We start from the raw sequence: 21,439 nt of genomic DNA, 5'->3' as shown, positions 1-21,439 counted from the left end.
GAAGAGTCCTATGCAAGCTTATTTGAGAAGTTAAAGCATTATGACATGATTGCACCTATTCCTCCAAATTATGTGGACCCACGTGCAAGGAGCTTTGACCCTTCTAAAAGGTGTGAATACCATTCCAATGCCTAGGGGCACGATGTTGAAAGCTATTGAGATTTGAAAAGAGAAATAGAAAGGATGATCCAGGAAAAATTGATTGAAATTGGAGAAGACCCTGGTGATTCTGATGAGCATATGGGTGGTTAAATGTCAAGCTTGTCAATTGAAAAATCATTCTCTCCCCATTAGGAAGGAATCTTGGTAGCTTTGTTTTTGTTTTGATGTTTTTTCTATTATCTGGGTTATTTCAGGGTTATGATCCAGATTTTATTTGTTTTTATTGAGTCAAACCCTTCTATCCCTCTATTCTATTTGTGTGAGTCTTGTTTGTCTATGTTGTTGCTATTTTCATTAGCCGGGTTATTTTTGGATTCTAACTCGGATTTTAGGTTGTTTTTCTTATTTTTTACTCAATGAAATACAGTTTGTCCTTTATGTCTTTCCTTGTTTAGTTCCCTTCCTGCTAGTTTTAGTGACATGACATGCATGCGGAAATTTTGGCCAGATCTTAGAAACTGATTTAATCTGGAATTCGATAACTAAAAAAATATATATACTTTTGAGGATGAATAAAGAGTTGGAATACTTTGGAACTAAGGTCGAGTAAAATTCACCTTCAAATCATTGTGAAGATTGGGCCTGAGGATGTTTAATCAATTGATGTTTGTTGAAAAGTTTGTCATTAAGGGATGAAAAAATGTCTTGTCACCACGGCACACCAAGAAGACAGACATGTTCGTCAATGCTGTGATCGCGAAAAGATACCATGTTTGACGTTCTTGAGGTATGGAGGCCCTTTTTTTGCTACCCAAATACTTTATATCCTTTGTTACCCCTTTTGAGTTTGTGTTATTTTTCTTTGACTACCCTCTTTTGGAATCAAGTTTAGAGTAAAAAAAAAAGTCCATGCTCCAAGAGTATAAACTGGGGCAATTCTTAGAAAGTTCAAATGAAAAAAAAATGAAGAAGAAAAGAACTGTCAAAATTCCATGCCCTCAGTAGATAGAAGCTGGGGCAAACAAAAAAAAAGAGAAAAAAAAAGAAAAAAAAGAAGAAGAAAAGAAAAGGAAAAAGACAGAGGAAAGAAAGTTGAAAAATAGTTAGGTCAAATGTTTGAACTACGTTAGACCTGATTCCTTTAAAATAAGGATACGTAGGCAGCCTCACGGTTCAGTCCAACCAAATAAGAATTTAGAAGAAAAAGAAAAAAATATAAAAAAAAAAGAGAAAAATCCAAAAATCCTCAGCATCTGAAACTGGGGCAAAGATTTTATTTCATTTTTGAAAGAGTCAATTCTAAGAGTTGTAAGTCTACAACCCCTCATTTGAGTTTATTTTGAGCCTTCACGCCGACCTTTCTTTCCAACCCTATACAAAAACCTTCCAAATAAAGACCTCCCGATATGCCTTCAAAAATGCCAAGAGGAGCATGCAATGAGCAACGGTTGTCACACGACATATAACACTGTCAAGTTACTCACAAAAAGTAAGAAAAAGAAAAAGAAAAATGAGAGTCTTACTAGTGAAAACCCTAAACAGGCACTGTAAGGCGACGGTAAGTGGAGATAAATAAATGAGAGAGACTTGTTGGTGAAAATTCCTTGGGGCACCATTAGTCTTAAGTGAGTCGTGAAGCTGATGCAAAGGATTGGCACGGATAGGCCGGACTTCAAAGATCATAAGAATGGTAAAAGGGAGGATTGGATTAGTTTGATAGATCAGGCCGTTGAGTCCAAAATGCATGTCATGATCATTAAGGCTAGTTATTGAAAAGAAAAAAGAAAAAAATTCTTCCTTCTATCCTTCCGACAGGGGCATTTCTTGTTAATATTTGTTTCTTTGCGTCATCGTGTCCTTCACCCTGAGTTAGTCCTTCTCAAAACAAGGAAAAGATTTCAAAATCTGCTACCAGCTTTTCAGTTGTACAAAGTAAATTTGGCCAGCAAACTCAGTTGTTAATGTCAACATGCCTTGAGGATTCATACAAAGGCTCCCCCAAAAGACTCTTGTCAGCCTGCTTGGCGCAAACAAAGATAACTTGTGATTCTCTCTGACAGACAAATTGCTCAAAATTAGGAAGTCATTCAAGATATCAGAAAAGGTCATCTAAGAAAAGATCTCCAGTTGGGATAATGCTGATTGAGCCAGAAATATAATGGTATCGGGTGTGAAACAATTAGGGTTGATTCAGAGCAAAAATCTCTTGAAGCCGACTCAAGCTGATTGAGCAGAAGGCAAGCTTCCCAAGACTCAAGGCCACAAACCGACCACCATTTATAAAACTGAAAATTTTTTCTTTGTATGAAATAGGAATAAAGCAGTGCAGGGAAAGTGATTCAAAAAGAGAAAAAATATGAAAAAAGAAAAAAAACAAAAAAAAAAAGAAGGAGAAAAGACGAGAAGAGCTGACAAAGGGAAGTTTCTCAAATCTTGGCCTTTATTTGTCTTGCTATTGTGCATAAAATCTTGCCATTTATCTTCACATTTTTCCTCCTAGGATAAAAAGTCCTAGTCTGATGGATTTTCCTCCCAATCAAAATCCTAGTCTGATGAACTTTCTCCTAGGATAGAAATCTTAGTCTGATGAATCTTTCTCCTAAGGTATCAAAAAAAAAAGATAAGAAAAGAGACCTAGTCTGATGAACTTTTCTCCTATGATCGAAATCTTAGTCTGATGAATTTTTCTCCTAAGATGGAAAACCTAGTTTGATGAACTTTATCCTAGGATCCAAATCTTAGTCTGATGAATTTTTCTCCTAAGACAGAATATCTAGTCTGATGAATTTTCTCATAGGATCAAAATCTTAGTCTGATGAATTTTTCTCCTAAGATAACAGAAAATTACCTAGTCTGATGAATTTTCTCCTAGGATCCAAATCTTAGTCTGATGAATTTTTCTTCTAAGATAGAAAACCTAGTCTGGTGAATTTTCTCTTAGGATCAAAATCTTACTCTGATGAATCTTTCTCCTAAGATAGAGAACCTAGTTTGATGAACTTTCTCCTAGGAAAGAAATCTTAGTCTGATAAATCTTTCTCCTAAGATACCAAAAAAAGGAGAGAAAAAAAAAGACTTAGTCTGATGAATTTTCTCCTAGGATAAACGTCTTAGTTTGATGAATCTTTCTCCTAAGATAGAAAACCTAGTCTGACGAATTTTCTCCTAGGATAATTTGAAAAAAAAAGGAAGTCTGGACGTGAAAAAAATGGGGTCAATTTTTAGTTTTCTTAAGATTATCAATGTTTAGTTTTCCTGAAATCAGGGGGCCCCGCCTGGAGAATAGGGTCAGTCTTTACTTTAGTCAAGCTTAGTTTATAGTTTTCCTAGTCTATTCATTAGTTTACTCTCATTATTGCAATAATAGTACACGTGATTTACAATTTTGCTAACAACTCACAAATCTTCCTAGTGCAAACTGGGGCAGAAAAAATTTCTTTTGTTTTGTCTATTTTGTTGTAATCAGGCGCCCACCTGGAGAACAAGGGAAAACAACTCAAGTTTCACGGGAAAGCAGTTTCAATGGAAGTCAGTTCAAGTTTTAGCAATCAGGCGCCTACCTGGAGAACATGGAAGTTATTTTAGAATTCAATTCAAGTTAGAAGTAGCAGAAGCCCGTGGCAAGAATGCGAGTCAACAATCAGAGATGATCAACAGAATAAGTCTCAATCCAAAAAAAAGAAGAAAAAAGAAAAAAAAAGAAAAAAGAAAAAATAAGTGAATCCAAAGTGCAGAAGCGGAGAAAAGATGTGGACTACTCAAGACGTGATGGAAGTCACAAGCTTTGCATGTCCCCTCTTGATCCGAAAAAGCTGAAAGAGATTGAACCAATACCTGCAACTAACAAGCATCAAGATTCAGATCAGAGTCTGTAGGAAGAACCAGCCAAGACTCGAGATCAAGCTTTAAAAGATCATCATATTCAGTTGCTAGATGAGTACCCTATTACAGCTGGGGTGCTGCTGTTCTCGCCTACATGTATAGACAGATGTGTCGGGCGAGCATAGGCACTCAGAAAGATATTTGTGGTTTTCTGCCACTTCTATAGGTGACAACATATTTGAATAATCTGTTCATCAGTTCCAACTCTACCTAGTTAGAATTTATCTTAAACCTAACGTCAACTTTGTATGTTAGGTTTGGGCCTGGGAGCGGTTCTTGTAGTTTCAGCCACCTCTACCACAATTACCTCCTAATGTATCACCTCCGGAACTCCCTCTAGCCAGGAGGTGGGTTCTCCGCCGTACACTTTCACGAGAGTATGATGCTCATCATAATCTCCCCCTCTGCAGGGATGTGTTGGATCTGCTGGAGGGCGCACAGGTAAATATGTACCTAAACTTACCTTGTATAGATTAACTTAGTTTTGTGAATACTCACGTTTTGTGTTCTTATTTGATAGTTCATCTGGATGCCATAGAGCGATGATTTGATAGCTGGCCTGCCAGCTTATTGCTGGGCCGGCCGACTGATTTAGAGCACTTCTGCCCTGCTCATATGCCTCGATATTGTGGAGCATCATGCCTCGGAGTGGGTACTTCGCCAGTTTGGCTACCCACAGTATATATTGAGGGGGCCTATATGGGAGCCTAGACATTATTAGAGGGATGACGTTCTAGGGCGGACGACGCATTTATGGCATGGTTAGCGGCGCAGATCTATATTTGGGACCAGCGAGATCAAATGATTCCGCCCCTACCTACACAGATCCAGGAGGTGGCTATTCAGAGGTATATGTCCTGGTACCGCCACGTTACCCGACTTTTTATAGGGAACCCTATTCATCAGACTGGTGGTCGGTACGTTCCATACGCCGGGCGACACCTGCGATCCTGCGGCTGCCTTGAAGGATTATAGTCGTCAATTTGTAGAGTTGGCTGCCCGGACACTACAGCAAGCCCGGGATGATCAGCGTTTGGCATAAATGCCTAATTTTGTGGAGCCAAAGCACTACAAGCGAGGCCCTGGTGTCGCACGAGGTGGTGGTGCCCGACGAGGTGGTGGTGCCCGACGAGGCAGGGGTGCCGGACAATGAGGCAGTGGGCGGAGAGGAGGTGGTCCCCAGCATGGGGGCATTGAGGTCCCTGCTGATGATGTTGCTGCTGATCTGCCGGGTGGCCTACATGAGACGGACATGCCGTCATACAGCCTTGGGATGGATCTCACTCTAGGGACTTCGCAGGTGACCCCGTCAGGTCAATTATTGATCATGGGCATAGACCTTTCTAGAGTGGATTGGGAGACATACTTTCCAGGCTCGTCTACTGTTGTTGAGGTTCGGCCGACCCGAGATTTACATAGTGGGTGCCGGTTGAGTTATGGTTCATCATTACAGGCGGAGGTATGGTTTTCTTAGTATTGAATTACAATTTGTCTTTATTTTCAATAACTTTATTAATTTCCTTTTTAAGGTTGAACGCAATGCTGATATGGCTGCGACAAATGATTACATTCAGGAGCCCGACGATATCGTGATAAGACAATTTAAATTGTTGTAACTTATTATATACTTTGTTATACTGAGCTTTCTATTCTTATTTTGGTTTCTACTGTACTGACGGCCCCTTTTACCGATCCTGTCAACACCATTGATGTTCATGATGCGGCGCATCCGGCTATTAGAACGCGACTTGATGATGACGATCCCGATAGTGTACCCGGTGGGATGGGATGCGCCTCAGGCCAGCGGCCGCGTTGAAGCACACTGGATGCGGGACACATTGATTTTCTTTCCTTGTTTTTTGTATTTGATGTAAATAATAATTTTGTATATACATTAACAACAATTTTTATATAATATGTTCATTACTTTTTTAATTCTTTGTTCATTAATTAGTTTCGTACTACAACACAAACACAAGTATTACAACTTAAATTCCATTACAATTAATAAAAATAAAGTTTATTACAACTAATTTAGTTTAATACTACAACACAAACACAAACATAGCAACTTAACATAATTAAAATTTAATACAACTAATAAAAATACACGACACAAAAACGTAAAGATAAAGTGACACGGGAAACATAAAGATAAAGTGATACACTAAACACATACATGTCAATGTTTAGTCCATGTCGCGATTTATTCTCTGCTCCAACCACTTAATTTGTTCTTCCAGCTTATTTTTTTCTTCTTCTACCTCTTTTAGTTTCGCTTTCAACTCTGCAACCTCTCTTTTATGCTCTCTTTCACGTTCCCACTGTTTTAAACATAAATTATGAATATCGTTCAAAGATTCTTTGTAGTATTCTTGATAATAGAGTTCATCAACCCATACCTCAAAATCGCAAATAGGTTCGTCGGGAACCTTATAAAACTTGTTCAAACATTCCTAGTAGCAACGTCCAGCTTCACCATTATCCCAACAACTTTGCATCATGCATTTTTTCACACTTGCACCTTGGTACATAAAGAGTTTGAGACATTTGTGCGTTAAAAAAACTTGCTTTTAGTTATTGTTGAGCGCAGAAAATATCTAGAATGAGCCCGTTATTTATAGGCAAGACAACACACATAACATAGTATTTAACCATGCTATATATACACATAACGTAGTATTTAACCTCGCTATGCTTTGCGTGTTAAAGGTTCTGACGGGTATGAAACAGTTTTATGTCAGTTGGGCAGCTTTTTCAGTTCGATAAGACAATACACATAACGTAGTATTTATCCGCACTATATATACACGTAACGTAGTATTTAATCGCGCTATGCTTTGCGTGTTAAAGGTTCTGACGGGTACGAAATAGCTTTATGTCAGTTGGGCAGTTTTTTCAGTTCAACAAGACAACACACATAACGTAGTATTTATTCGCACTATATATACACGTAACGTAGTATTTAACCGTGCTATGCTTTGCGTGTTAAAGGTTCTGACGGGTACGAAATAGGTTTATGTCAGTTGGGCAGCTTTTTCAGTTCGATAAGACAACAGACATATATAAAATAACAAACATAACTAACATTAAATTAATCAGCTTTATGAAATTTCAATATTGTTTCCAGTTCTTCCGAATATATAATTTTTTTAAATTATCATTAAAAAATTGAAATGGAAAAGTTCAACTCATAATTAACAAAAAAAATTTATTTTATAAATCTTGCAACATAAACAAAACAACTAAATATTACAACATAAACTCATTGATAGTTAGACACATTAGAAGAACACCCACTACGAGCTTGTTTACTATTGCCACCCAAAGGACATTTCCGATGGACGTGTCCTGTTTGCGAGCATATATCACATATGTGCGCATAAACGGTATCACTAACATCCATTTGGTTCCATATACGCGTTCTCTTCTTTACCTGTATTCGATGCAAATAGGACTTGTTACACACCATTTTAAATGGTTCAGGTGGCCAATAATGCTCAGCACCCACTGGCTGCAATTGCCCACTATATGTGTTTAGGTACTTCGCAATACTATATTGTTGATCAACATAGTTGGTGTGAGCACGTGATTTTTGCTTCACGGAAATTACTCCAAAAGAAATCGAAAATAAAACAAGTTACCTTCGGGTACAATTTTGAGAATTTGCGTGACATTTTTGGTAATCATTTTTGTCCGTAAATGTTTACTTTTTTGTAGTTAATCGCGAAATATAAAATAAATATATTACATGCTTATTTAGGATTTAATTGTACATTTAGGAATTAATTGAATCATAGTTTGGTTTTTAAAGAAAAATCGCAAAAGTATGCTTTTCGTCTTATGTTTTGTTGTCATGGTGTGATTTTACCTATTTAAATATTTTAATATGTGTGTGATAATTGTGTTAAGTGTTAATTAATATGTGTTTAGTTTTACTTTAATTAGGTATTGTGTTTTAAATTAGAAAATAAAAGAAAAGAGTGCAAATTGGTCTAAAAATCGGATTGGGCCAGTTTCTTTAGGAAAATTCGAGGCCCAAAAGCACCAAAACCAGCCCAAGGCAGCCGGTCCAAGAGACCCATCTCCCAGGCCACCAAACGACGTAGTTTGATACCAAAACTACGTCGTTTCAAGAACAACCCATCTCAGCCGTTCAAACCAAGTTGATCTGACGGCCCTCGCCCATCTTCCTTACCCGTTACCTGACCCGACCCATTCCACCCAAAGACCAACCCGATCTCACTTAACCAAACGATATCGTTTTCTTTAAGTGAGAGATCTAGGCCGTTGATCTCGACTGATCTAACGCCTATGATCAAACGACCACCCCGGTATATAATCCCTCATCTCTCACCCCACACCCCCATAACCAACCCCCCTTCATCTTCATCGTCTCAAGGACTAAACCAGACGATCCCCACGAAACCCTAGCGCTGCCCCCTTACCCCATCGCCTGAAACCCGGTGGCATCAACACCGCCGGTCACCAAATTAACACCCCTAGTGCACCTTGACCCCCTGAACAAGAATCTACAAACCGTCTGGCTCGAATCAACCTACATCGTCTCGAATCTTCATTTGAAGATTCGAGCCAAACCTCAACCTACACCAACCGACCCCAAATTCACACCAGTTACTCCCCTGACCTCCCTAATACCCTAATCAACGGTGGTTCCGTTCGAATCTAGGTAGAACCCTTCGAGCCCCAAATCGGCCTGTATGAACCCTAAAACTCAAAACCATGGGGGTCTGTCCAATTAAAAGAGGAGTTGGGGGTCTAATATACCTAAATCGAGGTGTTCTCAGTTGAGAACACTTCGATTGAAGTCCGTTCAACCTCAAAGAAGTGAAGTCCAGTTCGAGCCTGGGTCATCCTTGTTTATAAGCTTCCGAGGTAATTTTTCCTTTCCTTTTGTTCTGTTAGTGATTCTATTCGTATCTCTTTACATGTTTAGTTTAGTTTATGTGAGTTTTCTATTCTTTTTTTTAATCAATTAATTCTGTCTGTCTTCATAAGACCCTTTATTTGGTCGATTCTTCTATTTGTTTGTTAATTGTACCTATTGTGAGTTATGTGTTCAACCCGTTTAGAGTCGTCGAATAGCTAGTTCATATAGTTTCCCTGTTATGTCTAAAGTCCCATTTGGTAACCTATTTTGTCTATCTTGTTTATCGATTGTTTGTTATCTGTTAGAGCTCGTATAGTCGATTAAATAAATGTCGTTAACTAAAATTATCTGAAAACTAGAGAAGCATGAGTTTGCTCATGTCAGTGTAATTACTTGCATGTTTCTCTTGTCTGTGCTAAGACCTGATTGATACTGCCTCATTCCTTAGCTTGCATTATCAACTCCCTGTTGATCAGTTGGTTTTTGAGTTGGTCAGGATTGGTTCCCAATATGACCAACTCATGCCATTTGATTAACACCCCTTATGTGTTATGACTTGTTTGAGCCTAAGCTGAGAATTGGATATAGCTGTAGTAATCTAATAGTTCAACCTGAAATCAGTGTTAAGTGTAAGTTTATATAGGTTGTAACTTCAGACTTCTAAACTTAGGGTAATACAGTAATAATCAGTGGATTCAGGGGTAATTTGGGGTGTCAAAGTTTGAAAAATGGCTAGTGCTAGTGGACTGCCAGTGAGTATGGTTTGAAATACTAGAATAATCTATAGTGCAAATACACCACTGGCTGACATCTTTAAAGATGGAAGTCAGGTGTAAGATGAGTTTAATAATAAAAGCTGAAATGCACATGGAAATGTTAGTGGAACCTGCTGTACAGTAGGATAGGCACTACATTTTTGAATTTCAGAAGATTTAAAAATAATAACTCCATACCTATACAACTTTACACTTAAAGTTGTATAGGTATGGAGTTATTATTTTTAAATCTTCTGAAATTCAAAAATGTAGTGCCTATCCTACTGTACAGCAGGTTCCACTAACATTTCCATGTGCATTTCAGCTTTTATTATTAAACTCATCTTACACCTGACTTCCATCTTTAAAGATGTCAGCCAGTGGTGTATTTGCACTATAGATTATTCCAGTATTTCAAACCATACTCACTGGCAGTCCACTAGCACTAGCCATTTTTCAAACTTTGACACCCCAAATTACCCCTGAATCCACTGATTATTACTGTATTACCCTAAGTTTAGAAGTCTGAAGTTACAACCTATATAAACTTACACTTAACACTGATTTCAGGTTGAACTATTAGATTACTACAGCTATATCCAATTCTCAGCTTAGGCTCAAACAAGTCATAACACATAAGGGGTGTTAATCAAATGGCATGAGTTGGTCATATTGGGAACCAATCCTGACCAACTCAAAAACCAACTGATCAACAGAGAGTTGATAATGCAAGCTAAGGAATGAGGCAGTATCAATCAGGTCTTAGCAAAGACAAGAGAAACATGCAAGTAATTACACTGACATGAGCAAACTCATGCTTCTCTAGTTTTCAGATAATTTTAGTTAACGACATTTATTTAATCGACTATACGAGCTCTAACAGATAACAAATAAATGATAAACAAGCTAGACAAAATAGGTTACCAAATGGGACTTTAGACATAACAGGGAAACTATATGGACTAGCTATTCGACGACTCTAAACAGGTTGAACACATAACTCACAATAGGTACAATTAACAAACAAATAGAAGAATCGACCAAATAAAGGGTCTTATGAAGACAGACAGAATTAATTGATTAAAAAAAAGAATAGAAAACTCACAAAAACTAAACTAAACATGTAAAGAGATACGAATAGAATCACTAACAGAACAGAAGGAAAGGAAAAATTACCTCGGAAGCTTAAAAACAAGGATGACCCAGGCTCGAACTGGACTTCACTTCTTTGAGGTCGAACGGACTTCAATCGAAGTGTTCTCAACTGAGAACACCTCGATTAAGGTCTATTAGATTCCCAACTCCTCTTTTAATTGGACAGACCCCCATGGTTTTGTGTTTTAGGGTTCATACAGGCTGATTTAGGGCTCGAAGGGTTCTACCTAGATTCGAACGGAACCACCGTTGATTAGGGTATGAGGGAGGTCAGGGGAGTAACTGGTGTGAATTTGGGGTCGGTTGGTGTAGGTTGAGGTTTGGCTCGAATCTTCAAATGAAGATTCGAGATGATGTAGGTTGATTCGAGCCAAACAGTTTGTAGATTCTTGTTCAGGGGGTCAAGGTGCACTAGGGGTGTTAATTTGGTGACCGGCGGTGTTGATGCCACCGGGTTTCAGGCGATGGGGGGCGGCGCTAGGGTTTCGTGGGGATCGTCTGGTTCAGTCCCTGAGACGATGAAGATGAAGGGGGGGGGGTTATGGGGGTGTGGGGTGAGAGATGGGGGATTATATACCGGGGTGGTCGTTTGATCATAGGCGTTAGATCAGTCGAGATCAACGGCCTGGATCTCTCACTTAAAGAAAACGATATCGTTTGGTTAAGTGAGATCGGGTTGGTCTTTGGGTGGAATGGGTCGGGTCAGGTAACGGGTAAGGAAGATGGGCGAGGGCCGTCAGATCAACTTGGTTTGAACGGCTGAGATGGGTTGTTCTTGAAACGACGTAGTTTTGGTATCAAACTACGTCGTTTGGTGGCCTGGGAGATGGGTCTCTTGGACCGGCTGCCTTGGGCTGGTTTTGGTGCTTTTGGGCCTCGAATTTTCCTAAAGAAACTGGCCCAATCCGATTTTTAGACCAATTTGCACTCTTTTCTTTTATTTTCTAATTTAAAACACAATACCTAATTAAAGTAAAACTAAACACATATTAATTAACACTTAACACAATTATCACACACATATTAAAATATTTATATAGGTAAAATCCCACCATGGCAACAAAACATAAGACGAAAAGCATACTTTTGCGATTTTTCTTTAAAAACCAAACTATGATTTAATTAATTCCTAAATGTACAATTAAATCCTAAATAAGCATGTAATATATTTATTTTATATTTCGCGATTAACTACAAAAAAGAAAACATTTACGGACAAAAATGATTACCAAAAATGTCACGCAAATTCTCAAAATTGTACCCGAAGGTAACTTGTTTTATTTTCGATTTCTTTTGGAGTAATTTCCGTGAAGCAAAAATCGCATGCTCACAGCTGCCCCTCTTTGCCCGAAAACACAAAGAGTTTTCGTGCAAAGATAAAGTGAGCGGGTATGAGCGATTTTTGCTCGTCGGGTACTCCGTGTGAAACATTTCTTGAAAGTATTTGACCGAACCTTTGCTTCAGAAGTTTCCTACATATCCTGGGCTAAACAGGAATCAGGTCAATGTTGTTCGGAAAACTTTGGTAGTTGGGACTACCCTGGGATTGTGATGCTTGTTGTTACTGCTATTGTTGTTGCCACTGTTGCTTTACTGACCGCCTTATTACAACCAAAGGAAAATTGAAATTGAACTAACTACTTATGCCTGTCAATTGCTAGTTACAAGATTCCTATCTATAATTCTTTTGCAACTTGATCTTGGGTCTTAGCTGATTCTGCTTGTAGACTTCGATCTGAATCTTGATGCTCGCAAGTTGTAGGCACCTGTTTATTTCTGCGGTATTGAGTGAGACGGGATTGGCGGAACTCGGTACTTTGATCAAATTTTGGAGCGACCCGCCGTTTGTTTGTTCCAGTATTTGGGGACATCTTCTCCTTTTGTCCTTTTCTTCTTTTCTTTATTCAAGATTGAGACTCATCCCGTAGGTCATCTCGATCCATGCACCTCGAGGTCAAACCTGCTGAGACAAACAAAACAAACGAACGAAATTTTTCTGCCCCAGTTTCACTAGGAAACTTCCGTGAGTTAATTGCCATAATAATCTACAGCACTGATGCGGGGATTGGAAAAACCCTAGTCTACGAAGCGCAACTCAGGGATTGGAGCCCTAATGTCGCAAAAGGTAAAAATGCACAACTCAAGGATTGGAGCCCTAATGTCGGCTTAACAGAAAAATGCTTAGTTCAGGGATTGGAGCCCTAATGCTGGCTAAACAGAAAAACGCTCAGTTTAGGGATTGGAGCCCTAATGCTGGCTAAACAGAAAAACGCTCAGTTCAGGGATTGGAGCCCTAATGCTGGCTAAATGGAAAAGTGCTCAGTTCAGGGAGTGGAGCCCTAATGCTGGCTAAATGGAAACTTGCTCAACTTAGGGATCGGAGCCCTAAATTGGGAGGATTGCCAGGTTATGCTGGAAACTATCCGGGTTATGTCGGAAAGATTTATCGGGTTATGCCAGAAAAGGGAAAGAGTTCTCGGGTTATGCCGGTAGGTCATCGGGTTATGCCGGAAAGATTCATCGGGTCATGCCGGAAAGATTCAGGTTATGCCGGAAAAGGTCCACGGGTTATGCCGAGAAGATTCATCGGGTTATGCCGGGGAAGTCATCGGGTTATGCCGAAAAGGGTCCACGGGTTATGCCGGGAAGATTCATCGGGTTATGCCGGAAGATTCATCGGGTTATGCCGGGAAAGTCATCGGGTATGCCGGGAAGATTCATCGGGTTATGCCGGAAAAGGTCCACGGGTTATGCCGGGAAGATTCATCGGGTTATGCCGGGGAAGTCATCGGGTTATGCCGAAAAGGGTCCACGGGTTATGCCGGGAAGATTCATCGGGTTATGCCGGGAAGATTCATCGGGTTATGCCGGAAGATTCATCGGGTTATGCCGGGGAAGTCATCGAGTTATGCCGGGAAGATTCATCGGGTTATGCTGGAAAAGGTCCACGGGTTATGCCGGAAAGATTCATCGGGTTATGCCGGGGAAGTCATCGGGTTATGCCGAAAAGGGTCCATGGGTTATGCCGGGAAGATTCATCGGGTTATGCCAGAAAAGGTCCACGGGTTATGCCAAGGAGATCTGCGGTTTATACCGGGATAGTTGGGGAATAAGGTCCTACGCTACCATGATTTTTTTTTCTTTTGGGGATTTTCATTTTTTCTTTTATTTCTTTTTATTATCAAAATGCATGCAAGAATTCTAGGGAAACTTACTTTTGGTTGTTCTCCTGCTGTAAAGCTGGTTTAATGTTCGCGCATTTCAATTCTTTAGGGCCATACTTGCTTCTTGCACGGTGGCCTGGAGTGAGACCTGTTTCAACAAAGAACAATTTATAAGATGAAACGGTGGCTGGCTTCGTGGCCTTGATCGTCTCCATCGCTTGATCCCGTCCCTATTTCCATTGAGAACTGTGCTGCTTGTTGGCCTTGAGGGTGAATCTTTTTCACACTGACCGGGTTCAGCCTTAGGATTACATGATGACTCGCCCGTGTGGGCTCTGTCCTTTTGCTTTATTCTGCCTTTAGGAACTTTTCCTTTGACTTATCTTTTCTTTCGAACGTCTTTACTCTGGAAGCAACAACCACCATGGTCAGTCGGGATGGGACTGACGCACCACTGAGGCCGTGTATTTTCTTAGACTCTTGACAGGCGGGGCCCTATGAAACCGGTCATGCCACCTTTTCTTTGTAATTGTTACGGAATCAGAGTTAGACCGAAAGGGATTCAAAGAAAACTATGCAAAAGGAAAGCATATGAGTTTAAAGAGAAGCGTCCCTTTTGGGGGAAAAAGAAGGACTTATCTGGAGTGCATGCTGGCTTCAAACTGACATGACATGCTGTTTGGACTGGATGTCCGATCCGCATCAAACTCCAGCTTCTCATGAACCTATTGATCTGTGTTTCCAAACCGGAGAACCTTTCCAGGACTTTTAGTGATGAAGTATCCTTTTTCTGGCCGACCATGCCTTTTGCGGGTTTTCGCTAATCGACCTCTCTCATTTTTGATTTCTCTACTCTCATCGCCTCATGGTGCCCGAAGGTTTTCACCGATAAGACTCTCTCATTTTATTCTTCTCAATTTGACTTCTATCAGATTCCAACAATGATGTTTTCCACTTTCCTGTCTTTGTCGATTGATCAGAAGGACTTGGACAAGGTTTAAGGTGAAAAAGAATTTGGATTGAATTACAACTTTGGAACCTTTTGGGCGGGATCATTGCCGAACCATTATAACTTCTTCCCCAGTTTTAACTTTTGGGGGACTTCTTGGATTTTTATTTTGGTGTGACTGAACCCGAAGGAGAGGTTGCCTACGTATCCTTTTGGAATCAAGTCAGACGTAGTTCGTGCCTCTTTTGTTTTTTTTTTGGATTTTCTTTTTGTTTTTCTGTTTTGCTTTGTTTTTCACTTCCTTTCCCTTTTTCTCATTTTCATTGTCTCTTTTTTTTGTATATATATTTTCTTATTTTTTCTAATTCTTTCTTCTTCTTCTTCCCCTTTTTTATTATTTGTCTTCTTTTTTTTCATTTCAAATTCTCTTTTTCTTTCATTTTATTTTCAATAATACTTTCAGGTTCCAAAGAGGGTAATCAAAGAAGAGTAACCAGCTCAAATGGGTTTGCAAGGGTTGATAGTGTTTGGGTAGCGAGAATGAAAGCCTTCGTCATCTCAAATGGAAAATATTAGAACTGTATATTGGATCCAATATAGTACCTTTTGACCGCATTTGCATTGGCAGTTATTTCAAGGGCATTTCCATCGATGCCGCCCAGATACAAATGCTCCTTCTGGCAATAATTTCCATGACGTATGGACCCTTCTTTGTCGGTACAATTGCTCGTGACAAACTGCAGTCATTAAGGTTAACATTCCGCACGGGTCTAAACCCACTTACTGTCCTCAAACTCTGCTTCAGTGACGGACATTTTCCAAACCATGAACCAATTTTCTTTAGTTGTTCCTATTTTCTCAAACTCTTTATATTTCAAATTTTGACTCATTATTTGAAGTCTGATGGAGTTCTTGGGATCTGGGCATGAAGTCTGCAAGCATGTCATGTTATTTAAAGCTGCATTATCAGAATTGAAGAGAACTAAAAAAAAGAAAATATAGCAAAACTCTGAAAAAGAAGGTGGACGATGAAACATGATTTCATTTCTTGGAATTGGGAAGATAAACAGGGTTGACATTCAGGAAATTAAAAACAGGAAACTAAAGAAAACATCTGAGTTACACCCTGGGGTAGCTCGCGATGCAGAGAAAGTGGCAGGACAGGTCCACTAGGACTCCCGCTTGATCAGGAATGGTGTAGCCTTCCAGTTTTGAAGCTTGGCGCTTGGTCCCATGTATGATACCTCAGCGGTGCTAGTGCCCTCTCCTGGCTGGACCATGTGTGTTTCGCATAGCTTTTTCCTCATCGCCTCACATATTCCCTCACTCTCTTCGAGCGTGAAAACCTCATCATCTTCTTCTTTATTGTATTTTGGCTTCTGTGGTATGCGTCCAATAACCACTGGCTCATTCAGCCGAGGTGGTTTGATCGTCCCCCACACCACATAGGCCTGCTTGGATACATCAATTTTCTTTTCCGGTTCAGCCTCGGTGATTTTACTTTTCTTTTCCCCTTTCTCTTGCTTCGGGGTAACCTTGGACTTCCTTTCTGTATTAGCAATAGCAATTATGGCCTTAAGAGCCGGATCAAATTCCTTGTCTTCACAAATCATCCCAATTATCGGCCCGTTGTTGTGGGCGGGCAGCGGATTATTGGTCACATTTGGGACATCCTCGTCTTTCAACACAATCTTCCCTTGCTCTAACAAATTCTCTACCGCTTGTTTCAATGTCCAACAGTTGTTTGTATCGTGCCCTTCTACCCCTGAATGGTATGCACACCTGACACCCCGCTGGTATGATGGTGATTCCGGGTTTTGCCCGTTTGGTGGTATGGGCTGCAACAAATTCATCTAGACAAGCTTAGGAAATAGGGTGGAGTAGGGTTCACCAATTGGTGTATAGTTGGGTCTCCTGGATGGTTCCCAAGGACGGAAATTATTCGGGGAAGGTCGAGGATTGTAGTGGTTTCGGTGAGGAGGCTGATTTCTGGGATATGGAGCTTGGCCCCGATTGGCTTGCTGCGGCCGCTGGACATAAGGCTGGGTACTCATGACCATGTAGGGTTGAATAGCATAGGTCACATTTTGGTGGGGGAAATAATGTTGCAGGGTTCTTTCTGAAAAACAGGGCCTGGGGTTATGATATTCTCCTGCCTCTGATGCCGCCATGGATGTCTCTTCCTTTTTCTTCCCTCTTGCCATTCCTCCGGACCCGCTTTGGACGGCTTGGGAGGTTGCCCTTATGGATGCCTAACTCAAAATTTTACCCGTTTCAGACCATTCTCTACCATCTCCCCGATCTTAATCGCTTCCGCGAAAGGCTTTCCCATGGCTGACATCATGTTTTGGAAGTAGTCGGACTCTTGAGCCTGGAGGAAAGTAGTGACCATTTCTATCTCGTCCATGGGAGGTTTTACCCTTGACGCTTGCTCGTGCCATTTGATGGCATATTCTCTGAAACTTTCTGAGGCTTTCTTCTTCAAGTTTGACAAAGCATTTCTGTCCGGTGCGATGTCAATATTATATTGAAATTGTCCCACGAAATCTCTGGCGAGATCATCCCATATATGCCATCGATATATGTCCTAGTCCATATACCATTCTGAGGCGATTCCTACCAGACTTTCCCCGAAGTATGCCATCAACAATTCTTCTTTGCCTCCGGCTCCCCGCAGTTGGTTGCAATACTTCTTGAGATGAGCAATGGGGTCGCCGTGCCCGTCATACTTCTCAAACTTTGGGGTTTTGAAACCCACGGGTAAGTGCATGTGAGGGAACATGCATAGATCGGTATAGGAGACACTCTTCTGCCCGCTTAAACCTTGCATGTTTTTCAAACTCTGCTCGAGGCTCCTCATTCTTTTTGCCATCTCATCTTGTTCAGCAGCTTTAGGGTTCTGATCTTGCCCAGGCACAAACTCGTATTGAGGTTGTTGAGGATGAGTGCTGGTAGTGAATCGAGTTGGTTCCAGTGAGAAGGATGGTGCTTGGAATGTGAATGAGGATGAGTCATAATTTGGCTTGTGTGTAGCAGGTTGTGCCACGATTGGACAAGGAGGTGCAGTGAATATGTTCATAGCTACGTCCATTGTTGACATCCGGGGATAAGAATCAGAGGGCGATCCAGTAGAGAGGGCTGAAATGGCTGGGTACCCGAATGGGGTAGCTGGATAGCTTATGGGGATGTTGGAAGTCCCACTTGTCCTAGAGAACAACTCAGGGAACCCAGGGATTACACTCGGTGGCTCTTTTCCGTTATTCCAGTCATCCAACATTTCCAGCATGCGGAGCCGCAGGATTCTGTTTTCCTCAGCAGTTGCTGACTCGGGTGTCAGGACGGCCGAGATTGAACTCTCCTCGGAGACAGGAATCGTCGGCAAAGGAATTTCCGAAGACATCTCTATACTCCCCTTCGATCTTGTGAAGTAAGTGTGAATACTCCCTCTTGTCTTAACAACGGGTGACTGAACACTCCCTTTCGACCTCGTGAAGTATGAATGTGAGGCCAGACCTCCACCAAACTAACCACCTCTTCTAAAAACCTGGAGGGACTCAGCAGCAAGCGAATGGTTAGTTCGAAACAAATAACAGATAGGTAATTTCACGTTGGGGCGTGATGCACCTATACAGTCAAGTGAATTTCTACATGTTTGCAACGAAGACATGCGTCATTCCGGCTTCTCTTTAGGCTTCCTTTATTTATATATATTTTTTATATTTTTTTTAATTATTTTTTTTATTTTTATATATATATTTTTTATTTCCTATTATTATTGTTTTCATTATTTGCAGTTAAAAATGTGACCGGATCCGATGAGGATTGCCTACGTATCACGATGTCGCGTGAATCAGATCTTGCGTAGTTCGGGACATTTGCTGTTAAAAAGTGTTCATTTTGCATTGTGCCCATCCTGCACATTTATTAAGGTGATTTAAGCAAAAATGATTTGATTAAAAATGATTTGACTATATTTTAGAAAGAAAGATCCGATTTTCGAACACGGCCTTTTAGCACTTCGGGGATGAAGATTTTAAGGCTGTGAGGGTCAATCGATCAAAAACTTTAAGAGATGATCGAAAGTGGCCGTTTACGCAAAGTCAGCCTTCCGCCGTCCCTTTCGGGAACATTTGGCCGTTTTTGACAATAACAGCATCACTTGATTTATTTATGACTCTTTTTTTTCTTTTTTATTTTTAGAATGGTGACCCGACATTGGGAATATGGCCTCGCAGAGCCTCGGGGACGAGGATCCTAAGGCCATTGGGCAATTTGGTCAGAATTTAAACAATGACAAAACTGGCTGTTTATGCAAAGTCAACCTTCCGGCGTCCCTTTCGGGAACATTCGGCTATTCTTGACAAAACGGCATCACCTGACTCATAAATTAAAATTCTGACATTTTGGCTATTTCTGAAAAAGGGGAGGTTGGACCCGATGAGGGTTGCCTACGTATATCATACCCTGTGAGAATCAAACCGGCGTAGTTCGGGTGATCGTGAATAGAGTAAGTAAACTAACTCTTCTGAATACAATTTTTAAAGAAAAGGAGAAAAAATATTTTTCTGGATTTTTATATTTTGTTTTTTTTTTTCAAAAGAGATGAAGACTAAAGAAATATTTTTTCTTTGAACTTTTTTTTTTTTACCCTTTTTTTTTTGAAATTTCGAAAAATCTTTTAATGAAGTATTTGGACTATTAGTCTGAATTTATAAAAGAGATACTACCAAAGAAACAACATTTTTTTGAATTTTGAATTTTTCCTTCTTTTTTTTTTACTTTTAAATAAATATATATATATTTTTTTGGATTTTGAAAGTGATTAAAAGGAATTTTTTTTATATATGTTTTTTTCATAAATCAAACTAAAAGACAAATTTTGTTTTCATTTTTTTTTCTTTTCTCTTTTTTTTTTAAATTTTTTTTTAGAAACTGGTCGGCATGCAGAACTGAAGCAAATAAATGCGTCAAACAAACGGGATGCAGCAGGATGGTCTTTTCATTTCAGGTTGCCTGTCCTAGACGGACCCACCCCTGTATTGAGTCCCCTATGTCAAATGCAACATGATGCAAATAAGCGTTCCTACTAGGGATTCGGCATGAGGTTTTGTTATACTAGGTTTATAACCTGGGTATATGTTCTAGACTGTGTACCCGAGCGGACAACTCGAGTCGAGGAGGGGGCTACGTACCGGGGACCCGCGAGATCGTCCGGCTTTGTAACTTGTTCGGCCTCTTTCTTATTTCAGGTATTGACACTAACAGAATGGGGAGTCTCGACCAGCGAGCTTCTCCCCGGAGGTAAGAAGAGAAGGGTTTCGGCACAGTTTATATACAGTTCAGATAATATCAAAGCGGTAAAAGACAACATTTAGCACGTTATGCCAAAACATGTAATAAAGATCAGATAATAAAGCCAAATATAACAATTATTCTAAGCTCGAATTCTTGAACCCTGAACCAAAGGTTCTGGGTTACATCCCCAGCAGAGTCGCCAGAGCTGTCACACCTCCTTTTTGCGCGCCTGCCCCAAAGGGTGAATGCGCGAGGGAGTTTTTCCAATTTAAGTGACAATATTCAAAATGGGATTATTTATTTAATTCAGAGTCGCCACTTGGGAAAGGTTTGGCTTTTGGTGTCCCAAGTCACCGGTTTATCTTGAATCCCAAATCGAGGAAATTTTCGACTTTCCAAATGAAGTCTGCGAACCAGAAATTCTAAGTAAGGAATTCTGTTGACCTGAGGGAAGGTGTTAAGCACCCCCGAATCCCGTGGTTCTAGCACGATTGCTTAAATTGTTGTAATGGCTAAATATCTGATTTTAATACATATTATAATTTATGTGCTTTTATCAACTTTAAGCCGCTTTTATTATTATTATTTTTATAGAATTGCAATGTCATGAAAATACATCTCGAACCACGTCACAATCAATGCACCCGTGGTTGTTAATACATTCCGACTTCGTTGAGATTTGGATTTGGGTCACATAAATGCGCACCCTAATTTAGGAAAGTAATATTATTAAAAACTTGCCTAAAGAGACTAACACGTTATTATTTTTGAGGAAGGCCGTGAAATTCGCTTAAACGGCCCATCCCAAATTCTAAGTATTTTTAATATATACATTTATGAGGGCCCGCAGTTTGTGCGTTTTATTTGGCAAGGTGCAATTCATTTATTTTAAGGATATCCTAAAATTACTACATTTCTATTAAAGATCCTAGTTCATTGCATGCTAAAGAAACGTGACATATTAATGGCTAGATCAATACAAGTGTTAATGGAAAAGAATATTACAAAGATTGAAATTTTAAGCAAGATCGAGGTTGACAAGATGATACATTCGAATAAGATTAATTATCCTAGAACTGGGCTAACTCCACAAACCAATAATTACCTGGGACTATTTAAAACTAAAATTACCCTTAATTATTAATGCTTATCCGAAAATCTATTAGATCTAAACGCTAAAACTTCTTGCTCAGTTCAGTCGATTCATTGCCCAGCTGACTAGTACGTGTGAGCCCATATTTAAGCT

The 21,439-nt window shown here is 40.0% G+C and overlaps 1 long non-coding RNA gene across 1 annotated transcript; it reads left to right on the top strand.

Annotated features, from left to right (window-relative positions):
- The first annotated feature begins 4,504 nt into the window (after positions 1 to 4,504).
- On the top strand, positions 4,505 to 5,919 carry LOC107800391 (uncharacterized). Its single transcript, XR_001651405.2, has 2 exons — positions 4,505 to 5,443; positions 5,514 to 5,919. It is a non-coding gene; the product is annotated as an uncharacterized LOC107800391 (long non-coding RNA).
- The last annotated feature ends 15,520 nt before the right edge of the window (positions 5,920 to 21,439 follow it).

The sequence above is a fragment of the Nicotiana tabacum genome, chromosome 5, assembly GCF_000715075.1.
Source record: "Nicotiana tabacum cultivar K326 chromosome 5, ASM71507v2, whole genome shotgun sequence".
Taxonomy (NCBI): domain Eukaryota; kingdom Viridiplantae; phylum Streptophyta; class Magnoliopsida; order Solanales; family Solanaceae; genus Nicotiana; species Nicotiana tabacum.
This window is presented reverse-complemented; position numbering and strand designations above follow the sequence as displayed.